The 12,932-nt window shown below is 53.6% G+C and overlaps 1 protein-coding gene across 6 annotated transcripts in view; it reads left to right on the forward strand.

Moving 5' to 3' along the window:
- Positions 1 to 1,435: 1,435 nt before the first annotated feature.
- Positions 1,436 to 12,932, forward strand: part of L3MBTL1 (L3MBTL histone methyl-lysine binding protein 1) — a 36,796-nt gene continuing 25,299 nt past the window's right edge. For all 6 annotated transcript variants that reach the window (XR_014318615.1, XR_014318616.1, XM_082773283.1 and 3 more), the window contains exon 1: positions 1,436 to 1,646. The gene's annotated coding sequence lies outside the window, so the exon portion shown is untranslated. The remainder of the gene's footprint in view (positions 1,647 to 12,932) is intronic.

The following is a 12,932-nucleotide window of genomic DNA, read 5'->3' on the forward strand; positions in this document are numbered from 1 at the left end:
TGTATGTCCAAAAGGCACATTTTTTGTATCCATGAGATTCTACAGGGTAGACATATAAACTGTATTTTTTTGACCAGCACTTAGTAAGCACTGCTCAGCACTGAGCAAGTCCTACATTTACTCACTTTCTAGAGATCTTTGGAGATTTCATGTTAATATTTTGTAGTTATTCTTTGTGCATGTGGAATGAGTGCTAAGGAGGTCCTTCTCGCTTTCCACTGGGGCAGCACATGCCTGCCTACTTCAGATGAGGCCTCAGGAATTAGTTTGATCTTGGAGGTCTCTTAACTGCTAGGTAAGATGTAGATATGTTACCATCAGCGGTGGAGTTTGATTGCACTCCAGGGGGGTTAGGTTAACATTAATGACTTAGAGGAGCTCCCATCTTTCATGCCTTCTGCCTGATGTAGCCCAATTTCAAGCTTAATTTTTGATAAAAGGTGAAAATCGTGTTTAAGCCACCTCAAAACCCCAATGCAATGTCAGGATGGGAGATGCTGGGACCCTCAAGCTCAGCCTGACTTCTCAGTATTGTGGGAACAAAGTGCTTCATGACTACCTGCTATGAAAAGGAGTGGAGGCAAGACAATGTGGCAGAGATGGATTTACTGTTCCTGCCACAGTTTATCAGAGTTCCTGAGTGGGGTTGTTCCCTCTAACAGCAATCAAAGCTGCCATGTCTCGTCTGCACCAGCTCTCCAGGGCTTGGGTGTAAGCAGAGACACTGTTTTGCTGCTGAGCAGTGTGCAGCATTTCTCTGCTTTGCCCAGAACTGGCACCAAGAACTGCACTCAAGCTGGTGTGCTCCCAATCCTGGAGCTCTGTGCTGGGCAGCATTTGCCTTCACTCCTACCCCACGGCTGTTTTGCTGCCCGTGTGCTGGCAGCCGTTGCCTCGGCTGGGCTGACTGGTCTTTGGCGGTCACTGCTGGCGCCGGGTCCCACCTGTGCTCTGTGCTGGGCACCGGCGGTGCCCGGAGGGCCGGGGAGCCCCGGAGCTCGCCGCTGCTCCAAGGCCGCGCCCCGCTCCCGGTACTCGCCGGCCGGGTCCCACCGCCCGCTTCGTGCCTGCGGGGCGCGGCGCGGGGCCCGGCGGAGCTGGGCCGGGCCTGGTGGCGGTGGCGCAGCCCGGAGGAGGGCACCACGGGCGGCGGGCGGCTCCCGGGGAGCCTCGCGGCCCCTTCCGCACCGCGGCCGCCTCGGGGGTGCCCGGGCTGCGCGTTGCCGTGGCGACCCGCCGTGCGCGGCCAGGCAGCTCCCCAAAATTATGCGGTCGGATTAAAAATTGACACTGCAACGTTGAAGAATACACGGGTTACCATGGCGACGGCACTCATTAACTGCATGCATTCTCACTCAACCTGCCCAATTACCGCCCCCCCCCTCCCCGCGTGCACACACTCACACTCACGCACGCGGCCGGCCCGAGCCGCCCAGCGCCCCTCCCGGCGCGGGGCTCCGCTGCCCTCGGGCCGTTCGGGCGCCGCGGAGCCCGGCAGCGGCGGGGCGGCACGGCCGTCACCCGCATCTGCGCAGCCCGCTCCCGGCCCGTGCGGCTCCGGCGCGGCTCGGCGCGGCCCCGCGAGCACCGCCCTGGCCGGGCCGCCCGGCGCGGTGCGGCGCGGGCCGCCGGGCGCCGCCGTGCAGGTAAGCGGCGCGGCGGGGGCACTGCCGGGCCCGGGCCCGGACCCGCGGCGGACGGAGGCTGCGGCCAGCGCCTCCCCGCCCCGTCAGCCCGGGCTCGCCGCCGCGGCGGGCTCGCTGGGGTTCTGCCTTTCTGTTTTATTTTTCTCACTCTCCCTGAAAGGCAGCACCAGCAGCGCGGTAGCTTTGCGGTTCGGTCTCGCCAAGGGCAGCGGAGCCGGCGCGCCCGGACGCCCCGCTCCCGCCGGGCCCCTGCGCTGTGCCGGCTGCGCTGTCCCGGGGCAGGGCAGGGCGCGGGGCCAGGCCCTGGCGGCCGCCGGCTGCGGGGGCAGCTCCTGCCCGTGGCGCCCTCGCTGCGCGCCGCCCCCTACAGGCGAGGCGGCCCCGGCGCGCCCCGCGGAGGGGGGCAGAGCTCCGCTCCGCCATTTTCACGTCCTGAAAGAGACCGGACCGGCCTTCGCGGTCGCGGCGTCGGCGGCGAGCCCTGGGCTGGGCCCTGCGCACTGCGCGGCGGCTGAAGCCGCACTGAGGCCTCACCGGGCCCGGCGGTGGCCCTGCGGCTCGGCCTGCCGGCGGGCGGGAAGGAGGAGGCCTGGGGCGGCCCTCGCTGCCCGTGCCGGCCGGGACGCGGCCGGTGCGGCGGGAAGAAGGCGGCTGAGTCGGCCTCGGGCCCCGTCCCCGCGTGCGGGGCTGCGCCCGAGCCGTGGGGCCGCGGGAGTCCCGGGCCCTGCAGAGCGGATGGGGGAGAGGGGCTGTTGGGATCGCTTTAGGACTGTGTCATGTCTGTGCAACACGGAAATTTTTCTTTATGCATAACACTATGCCAAACAATGGGGGGGGGGGGGGGGGGGCGCGCGTATCTAACAAAAAAAAAAACCACACACAAAAAAAAAATGTGTGCGGATATGTGTGTCTATTCTGGACGAAGTTCTGTACTGGCTGGCTGTAGATCATGGTGTAGATCATGGATAACCCTTTTCATTCCACCCTTTGCTGACTGCTAGGGAGAGCAAACAGGGTTTGTGTGGTGTTGAGACAGTGCTCTCACTGTGTTGTATGGGGTTTATGTGGCAAGGTTGCAATAGTGGGGGGCTGCAGCGGTGGCCTCTGTGAGAAGAATCCAGAAGCTGCCCCGTGTTAGATAAGGGCCAGTTCCAGCTGGTTCCAAAAGGGCCCCACCACTGGCCAGAGCTGAGCCATTAAACAATGTTGTTTGTGCCTCTGTGAGAGCAGATTTAAGAAAGTAAAAAACCTGCTGGGCAACAGCAGCTGGGAGAGAAAGGAGTGAGAAACAGCCCTGCAGACTCCAAGGTCAGTGCAGCAGGAGGGCAGGAGGTGCTCTGGGCACACAGCAGCAGTTCCCCTGCGGCCTGTAGAGAGGCCCCTGGTGGAGCAGGCTGTCCCCCTGCAGCCCATGGGTCCCACATGGAGCAGATCTCCACGCTGCAGCCCCTGGAGGAGCCCCCCTGGAGCAGGTGGATGTGGCCTGGAGGAGGCTGCGGCCCATGCAGAGCCCCCGCAGGAGCAGGCCCCAGGCCAGAGCTGCAGCCCGTGGAGAGGAGCCCACGCAGAAGCAGGGGTCTGGGGGGAGCTGCCGCCCATGGGGAACCTGGCTTGGAGCAGTTTGCTCCTGGGGGATGGACCCCGTGGTATGGAGCCATGTGGGAGCAGTTCTTGGAGAGCTGCTGCCTGTGGGCAGCCCCTGCAGGCTCAGTTGGGAAGGATGGCATCCCATGGGAGAGACCCCACGCTGGAGCAGGGGCAGAGAGTGACCATGAAGGAGTGCCAGAGATGAAATGTCATGGACTGACCACAGTCCCCATTTCCCTTCACTGCCTGGGGGGAAGAAGGTGGAAAAATGTGGATGGGGGAAGGTGTTTCTAGTTTCTTACTGTTCTAGGTTGTTAGTAATAGATAATAAATTGCATTAATCTCCCTTACATTGACTCTGCATTGCCTGTGACAATAATTGTTGAATGATTTTCCTGTCTTTAGCTCAATCCTTGAACAGTTTTCATTTTTTCTCTCCCTTTCCCTTTGGGGGATGTGGGGCAGTGCTACAAAAAAAAAAAAGCTACAGCACAGAGAAAAGCAATGGAGACAGCCTCAGTCCACTCCAAACCTCATCCTGTGCTGCAGCAAAAACTTAAGGGGTCTGGCAGCCAGGATGTAACTCCAGAGGATTTATTGCCTCATGGGTTTAAAGCAGTTAAATTTGGAAGGGAAGAAGTGTGTACGTTTGCCTTTATCCACTGGACTGCCTGCCTGTGTGAAGGGTGCTGCTGAGTGTTCTCCTGTGTTTATATGGAGCAAATACTATTACAGTGCCATTAGTCTCTTAAAATGCCTGCTCTGGGCAATGCCTGAAGACAGAGGAAGTTCCAGGAAATCAGCTCTCAGCTCACTGTCTGCAGTACTTTGTAATACCATCTGTAGTTTTAGCATGATCCCAGGTGTTGCTTTTTTGCCACTCAGTTTTGCCACTGGAGGTAATTAAGAGTCCATGTCTCAGCCTGGGCTCTGTCCAGTAGCTCCATGTCTGTCCTGTGCTGTGGAGCCCAGAACTGGATCCAGTGCTCCAGCTGTGGCCTCGCCAATGCTGAGCAGAGGGGAAGGAGCACCTCCTCTGACCTGCTGTGATACTCCTAATGCAGCCCAGGATCCCTTCAGCTGTCCTTGTGGCAAGGGTATGTTGCTGGCTCATGGTCACCATGGTGTCCACAGGCTGCTTTCCGGACAGGCGTCCCCCAGAGCACACCAGTACAGAAATAATATGTTAAATTCTCAGAAGCTACAAAACCAGTAAACATGTTATATTGTTTTAGATATAGCTATTTTAAGCCAATTTTGTGATGAAAAGATATATAAATTTTGACTGCACTGTGCTTTATGAAGTGCTGATTGCTGGGGCTGTAGCACATCCCTGAGCTGAGAGCTGCTCTTCTCCCTGCTCCATTACAGTCTGTTGCACAGAGTTTAGCTTTCCTATCTGCCAACAGATAATTCTCTGGCTTTGTCATGGGTTTGTGAGAGGTAGGGTGTGAGGCCATGGCAGAGTTGGAGCCTCTTGTGTGTAGCAACAACAGAAATTCTAGCTTTCCAAGTCCCTCTGCTGCTGGATACTTTGCTTCTCAAATGGGAAGGTGCTCTACTAGAGAGCACTATTATGGAGACATATATCTTGTCAAAGCTGGTTGAAATGCTGGGTCAGCTGTTCCTTCCCTGCTCCTCATACACCTCCAGCCTCCTTGCTAGCAGGCATCTTGAGAAAATCGAAAGACTGAGGACTGGAGGAAAGCAAATGTCACTCCAGTCTTCAAAATGGGCAAGAAGGAGGACCCAGGTAACTATAGATTAGTCCGCCTCACCTCCATCCCTGGAAAGATGATGTAACACAACATATCCTTGGCGCTAACTCTAGGCGTATCAAGAGGGCCATTAGGGGCAGTCAACATGGCTTCACCAAAGGGAAGTCGTGCTTGACCAACCTGATTGCCTTTTATGAGGACATAACCAGGTGGATAGATGATGGAAAGGTCTATCTTGATTTTAGTAAAGCTTTTGACACTGTCTCCCACAGCATCCTTGCAGCTAAACTGAGGATGCGTGGTCTGGAGGATCGGGTGGTGAGGTGGACTGTGAACTGGCTGAAGAGAAGAAGCCAGAGGGTTGTGGTCAATGGGATGGAGTCGAGCTGGAGGCCTATATCTAGTGGAGTCCATCAGAGGTTGATACTGGGACCAGTGTAGTTCAATATATTCATTGATGACGGGGTGAGGGAAAGGAGTGTGCTATCAGCAAGTTTGCTGATGACACTAAACTGGGAGGAGTGACTGACACGCCAGAAGGCTGTGCTGCCATCCAGCAGGACCTCAACAGGTTGGAGAGTTGGACAGGGAGAAACTTAATGAAATATAACGAGAGCAAGTATAGAGTCCTGCATCTGGGCAAGAACAACCCCAGACACCAGTGTAAGTTGTGGACTGCCCTGTTGGAGAGCAGTGAAGTGGAGAGGGACCTGTGGGTCCTGGTGGACAGCTGGACGACCATGAGCCAACACTGTGCCCTTGTGGCCAAGAAGGCCAGTGAAGCTGGGTCTCTTTAGCTTGGAGAAGAGGAGACTGAGGGGTGACCTCATTAATGTTTATAAATATGTAAAGGGTGAGTGTCGGATGGAGCCAGGCTCTTCTCGGTGACATCCAATGATAGGAGAAGGGGCAATGGGTGCAAGCTGGAACATAGGAGGTTCCACTTAAAATGTGAGAAGAAACTTCTTCACGGTGAGAGTGACAGAGCACTGAGACAGGCTGCTCGGCGGGGTTATGGAGTCTCCTTCTCTGGAGACTTTCAAAACCCACCTGGACGTGTTCCTATGTGACCTGATCTAGGTGTTCCTGCTCCTACAGGGGGATTGGACTAGATGATCTTTCAAGGTCCCTTCCAATCCCTAAAATCTGTGGTTCTGTGATTCTGTGGAAACACTGTTCAGCAACAACTAAAATGTCAGTGTTTTGTCAGCATCTTTTTCATGAGGAGCAATGCAAACAGGATGCGCTAACAGGACCGGCTTGGCAGTTAGTGCAGGCAGTTTGCGCGGGGCAGGGAGGAGAACCTAGACCTTGCCGTGGTGGACACCCGTTGCAGTGGTTGGTCCAAGGCAGAAACCCAAATGGAGGAGATGCTGCTTCTCTGGGCTCACGTGGGCACCCAGGTGGATCCCCTAAGGGAGGAGGTGGCAGTCCAGACAGGTGACTGCAGGGAACTCCAGAATCTGGAGGCCCATCTGGGCCATGAGGGAGGAGAGCGCTGTCACAGGTGCAGGTGTGCCTTGCTTCAGGGACTCCTCAAGCCGGTGGCTGGGCTGCAGCAAGAAATCAGCAGTCTGAGGGAGTCTCTGAGGGTGACAGATAGGAGGGGTCTCCCTGCCTCTGCTGTTGCTCGGCAGCCCTCTCCTATGTCCCAACAAGGGGTAGAGGCTGCCCCCATTGAACACATGCAGAACAGAGGGCCAGGCTGTCCGCAAGAGACAAGGGGCTGGACCCTTGTCTCGGCTCGGAGCAGAAAGAGACGTCTGCCCCCAACACCCACAGTGCCACCTACCCCCATGGTGTCCCTGGGAAGTAGATTTGAGGCTCTCAGGGAGGTTGTGGAAGAGGCTGAGGGTCTGGACAGTAGTCCAAACCTGGGAAGCAACCCCGAGAAGAGAGTCAAGATTGGGGGAAGTGCAAAACATAAGGATCAGGGCCAGATGGAGCACCGCATTGTAACCTGTGCCACAAAAAAAAGAGCGGAGAGTCCTGGTGACTGGGGACTCCTTGCTGAGGGGCACCGAGGCTGCTATCTGCCACCCAAATAACCTAGCCAGAGAAGTGTGCTCTCTTCCTGGGGCACGTGTCAGAGACGTTAGGAAGGCTCTGCCACAACTCATTAAACTGGAGGACTGCTATCTTCTCGTAGTCATTCAGGTTGGATCCCAGGAAGCTGCTATTAGAAAAATGAAGAATATTAAAAAGGACTTTGCATCCCTGGGGAGGTTGTTGAGGGGATCAGGGGTGCAGGTAGTGTTCACCTCTGTCCTCCCACTGGGTGACTGGGATGCAGATAGAAGGAGCGGAACAGGACAGGTAAATGACTGGCTGAGGGGGTGGTGTCTGGACCAGGGATTTGGGTATTTTGATCTTGGGCCGTCCTTTGAGAGGCCAGGTATGTGGGCTATGGACAGACACCAACTGAGCAAGTTGGGTGCAAGTGTGTTGGGGAGAAAGCTCTCTGGGCTGATTACCAGGGCTTTAAACTAGGTTTGATGGGGGAAGGGAGGGGAGGTAAAGGTGACAGAGAAGGGATGTGGGAAGTCGTCACTGCTGTCACTGTTGAAGACAGGGAAAAACTTCTGAGCTCTCCCATAGGATTGTCTGAGGGATCCTCAGAGAAGGTAGCCTTCCCGATCCCCCATCCAGTATCTTCTTCTTGCATCCCCCCAGGGGTTACTGCACCTGCTGCTTCCTTAAAGGGCCTGTACACCAATGCACGGAGCATGGGAAATAAACAGGAGGAGCTCGAGATCTGTGTTCGGTCGTGGGGCCATGATCTCATTGTGATCACTGAGACGTGGTGGGACAGCTCGCATGACTGGAACGCAGTCATGGAGGGCTATGTCCTCTTTAGGAAAGACAGGCTGGGGAAGCGAGGGGGTGGGGTTGCCCTTTATGTGAGGGAGCAATTAGAGTGTACCCAGCTCCACCTGGGGGAGGGTGAAGGACAAGTGGAGAGCTTGTGGGTAAGAATTAAGGGGTGGGCTGGTATGGGAGACATGGTGGTGGGGGTTTACTACAGGTCTCCAGATAAGGAGGAGGAAGTTGATGAGGCCTTCTACGAGCAGCTGCTAGTAGCCTCACGATCACGAGCGCAGGTCCTCATGGGGGACTTCAGTTACCCAGACATCTGCTGGGTAAGCATCTCAGCCAGGCATGAGCAGTCCAAACGGTTCCTACAATGCGTTGAGGACAATTTTCTGACGCAGGTGGTGGAGGAGCTGATGAGGCGGGGAGTGCTCCTGGACCTCGTTCTTACCAACAGGGATGGCCTTGTCGGGGATGTGAAAGTTGGGGGCAGCTTGGGATGCAGCGACCATGAGATGGCGGAGTTCCAGATGGAACTAAGCAAAGGAAGTAAGGCTAAGAGTAGGATTGCTACCCTGGACTTTCGAAAAGCCAACTTCGACCTCTTCCAGGACCTGCTTGGGAGTATCTCATGGGATAGGTTGCTAGAAGGCAAGGGTGCTTGTGAGAGCTGGGCTACATTTAAGCAGCACTTCTTCCATGCTCAGGGTCAGTGCATCCCGAAGAATAGGAAATCGGGGAAGGGGGGCAGGAAACCCGCGTGGATGAGCAAGGAGCTCATCAATAAGATCAAAAGGAAGAGGAAGGTCTATGAAATGTGGAAAAAGGGCCTGTCCTCTTGGGAGAAGTATAGATGTATTGTCAGGGCCTGCAGGGATGTGATGAGGAAGGCTAAAGCCCACCTAGAGATGAGGATTGCAAAAGAGATAAAGGATAATAAGAAGGGTTTTTTCAAGTATGTAAACAGCAAGAGGAAGACTAGGGATAATGTGGGTCCCTTGCTGAATGAGGGGGGTGTCCTGGTCACGGGAGACGCTGAGAAGGCAGAGATACTGAATGCTTTCTTTGCTTCAAGGACACTCCCCCGGGACTCCTCGCCCCTGGCAATAGGACAAAGGGTCTGGGAAATGGAGGGCTCCCCCCTGGTGGATGTGAGAGTGGTTCGGGAACATCTGAGTGGGCTCAATGTACACAAATCCATGGGTCCTGATGGGATGCATCCGCATGTGCTAAGGGAACTGGCAGATGTGATCGCCGAACTGCTTTCTATCATCTTTGAAAGGTCCTGGAGAACGGGTGAGGTGCCTGAAGAATGGAAGATAGCCAATGTCACTCTGGTCTTCAAGAAGGGCAGGAAGGAGGATCTGGGAAACTACAGGCCAGTCAGTCTCACCTCTGTCCCTGGAAAGGTATTGGAGCAGCTTGTTCTGGATGCCATCTCCAAGCAATTGGAAGAGAAGGTTATGAGGAGTAGTCAGCATGGATTCACTAAGGGGAAGTCGTGCTCGACCAACCTTGTTGCCTTCTATGATGGCATCACCAGCTGGGTAGATGGGGGGAGAGCGGTGGATGTCATCTACCTTGACTTTAGTAAGGCTTTTGATGCTGTCTCCCATGACATCCTACTAGCAAAGCTGAGAAAGTGTGGGATAGATGAGTGGATGGCAAGGTGGACTGAGAACTGGCTGACTGGCCGAGCTCAGAGGGTGGTGGTCAGCGGAGCAGAGACTGGCTGGAGGCCTGTGACTAGCGGTGTTCCCCAGGGGTCGGTGCTGGGTCCGGTCTTGTTCAACATCTTCACTGACGACCTTGATGAGGGAATAGCATCTGCCCTCAGCAAGTACACCGATGACACAAAGCTGGGAGGAGTGGCTGACACGCCAGAAGGCTGTGCTGCCATTCAGTGAGACCTGGACCAGCTGGATAAATGGGCAGGAAGAAACCAAATGAGATTTAATAAGAGCAAGTGTAGAGTCCTGCACCTGGGAAGGAACAACCTGAAGTATCAGCACAGGCTGGGGGATGACCTGCTGGAGAGGAGCTCTGACGAAAAGGACCTGGGGGTCCTTGTGGATGACATGTTGACCATGAGCCAGCAGTGTGCCCTGGTGGCCAAGAGGGCTGATGGGATCCTGGTGTGCATTAAAAGGAGCATGGCCAGCAGGTCAAGGGAGGTGATCCTCCCCCTCTACTCTGCCCTGGTCAGGCCTCACCTGGAGTACTGTGTTCAGTTCTGGGCTCCCCGGTACAAGAAAGACAGGGATCTCCTGGAAAGAGTCCAGCAGAGGGCCACAAAGATGATACGGGGCCTGGAGCATCTTCCTTATGAAGAAAGGCTGAGAGACCTGGGTCTGTTCAGCCTGGAGAAGGGAAGACTGAGAGGGGATCTCCTCAATGTATATAAATATCTGAGGGGTGGGAGACAGAAGGATGTAGCCAACCTCTTCTCAGTGGTTTGTGGGGATAGGACAAGGGGCAATGGCTGCAAGTTAGAGCACAAGAAGTTCTGCACCGACATGCAAAAGAACTTCTTCATGGTGAGGGTGACGGAGCACTGGAACAGGCTGCCCAGGGAGGTTGTGGCGTCTTCTCTGGAGATATCCAAGGCCTGCCTGGATGCCTACCTGGGCAGCCTGCTCTGAGGAACCTGCTTTGGGGGGGTTGGATCCAACGATCTTCCAACCCCTACAGTTCTGTGATTCTGTGATTACAGATCCAAAACATAGTACCATATGAGCAACCATGAAGAAAACTATCCCAACCAAACCAGGATAAATTCTACCCTTTATTTTATGCCATTTAAATTATGCTCGGGTCCCATGCTTTCCACAATGTCCTCCTTTCTAATTACCACCACCTTTTCCATCCCTTGATGTACACACACAAATATAATTTCCTTAGACTATGGGCTATCTAAAATGTCCATTGAGTTCATTTAGTATATGACTTTGGGCTCTGTTCATTGTAACTATCCTTTAGGTCAGTAGAGAGAGTTTGTGGTGTTGTTGCATGCTGAAGCCAGCTCTGGCTCCATCACCACTTCACTTGCCTGGTTCCATCAAGATTTATTCTTAATTTGTTTGGATGATTCTTACTGTAACACCATTGACATGATGTACAGCATTATATAGCAATTGGCATTGTACAGTTCAAGTCATGGGCTATTCTCACGCAGAATCAAATTCCTTTGAGATACGCAGTGGACTTCCTCATCCTTCTGCATTATCTACCAAGTGCACTCAGGTACCTGAACAAAAGCAATCCCACAGCTGGGCTTGCCTTTGCCTGAGGCAGGAATAACCTAGATGGTCTTCCTCAGCGTGTTTTGCACACACACACTACAGGAATTTTATCCCCTTCTACAGTACATAAGGGGTTTTGATTGGGAAGGGCCAGCTCAACTGGCAGATTCTCTAGTGTTAACTAACCAAGGGGCTTTTGCTAAATGTGTATCACAATGTTTGAATGTCCCAGCACCCATTGCACTGAAGTGTGGTCTTTAACAGTCCATTGTATCATTCAATTTTCCCTAAGGCTGGTGCATGATAGGGGATGTGATATACCTGGTCAATGCTCTTTGACCCAGGTGTCTATGAAGTTGTTTCAGAAAAGAGTCCTATTCTCTGATTCAGTTCTTTTTGGGGCTCCAAGTCACCATAAGACTTGTTTATCCAAGCCTAGAGTATTGTTTTGAGCAGTGGCATGGGGCACAGGATATGTTTCCAGCCATCTGGTGGTTGTTTCCACCGTTGCTTGCCTTGGTGGGTTCATGGTAGTGTGTTAGCCTCCACTCACCATTAGACTTCCTCACTGGCCATATGGGACTATTAAAGGATGAACAAGTCTTCCTGATTGCTATTTGGGTCTCTAGGTGATGAATCAGCTCATGGATGGGAATCAGGGACTCTTGGTGCGATATTGCTGCTGTTGCACTGTTGTGGCTGCAATTGGCACCTGCTGTTCTTCAGCTCTCAGCAACCCCACAACAAAAGGGTTCTCTGAGAGTCCAGGCAAGGTAGACAGCTGTGTCAAAAGCCTACCAGTACCTGGCTGAAGGCAGGGTCCTTCTAGTCCTGGCTGCAGTGTTCATTACTTAATTCTTTGAAGTGCAAATCAGAAGTCCCTCCATTTAGATCAGACATAAGATCAGCCCTTCTACTCCATTTGTGGGACTGCCAATAGAAACTGGAGCAGTAATTTTTCTGGAAGAACCCCTTTTGGTGGCTGTTTTATTCTTACAACTCGCATATCTGCCCTTCTAGCTTCAAGGCAGATTTTCCATCCTGCTTCCTCGTGTCCTCTGTGTGGTCAGGTAGGTTAAAAAATCACAGGGTGGCATGTGGTGTGTACCCACTATATCCTCTCTCTTGAGTAGACAAATGCTTGCTCCTAATAGCTGAGATACTGGTCTGTACAGGTGGGAAGGAAGGTATGTTCTCTTTGAGTTTCTGGACCTCTTGGTACTTGCATCAGTGAGATGCAGACCCATGGAGAAGAAGAGAAATTTTCTTCATTTTGCTGGAGTTGGCTGACCACTACACCCACTGTTGGTTCGTCTCCGTCTTTCCAGTTGTCATTGCCTGCGTATTGGCACACAATGATGGTGCACTCTGTACAAACTTCTGCCTCATTGACCATGTGCACTGGACTTGGTCTGGATCTTTGTTTACCTACTTGTTATCCAGGTCATTATAAATCACCTTCAGCACCTCAGGTACTGGATACCTTTCTCCACGGTGGTCCACTTACCGGGGTGACATATAGCATTTTCCTTGAAAGGATGCCTTTCCTTGATGCCTGACAGGAGTTGTCTCCAGAAGCTGAGGACTTCGGCCCCTTTTCCTATCACTTTGTTAATTCCTCCTTCCCTAGAGAGGGATCCCAGCTGCTTGGCTTCCCTGCCCTCTAATTCCAGGCTACTGCCCTCATTACGACAACATCAGAGTGGCCAGGTGACACTGTGCTCACCTGGATGAGGGCTGAAATCCTTTTGTATACCTCACAGTTCTCTCAGGGATCAGGATCGGGTGGTTTCTTACTCATTTATGAGTTCTGTCTCTTCCCCATTCTGTTTTTGTGATGGTCCTGCTGCAGAGCAGCCTGCTTCCTCCAGTTCTTCCTCCTGGTACCTCCGAGGAGACACTGCTTCTTCCCATACCATATGAGCTGA

The sequence above is a fragment of the Aythya marila genome (genome assembly GCF_965140915.1).
Source record: "Aythya marila genome assembly, chromosome: 16".
Taxonomy (NCBI): Eukaryota; Metazoa; Chordata; class Aves; order Anseriformes; family Anatidae; genus Aythya; species Aythya marila.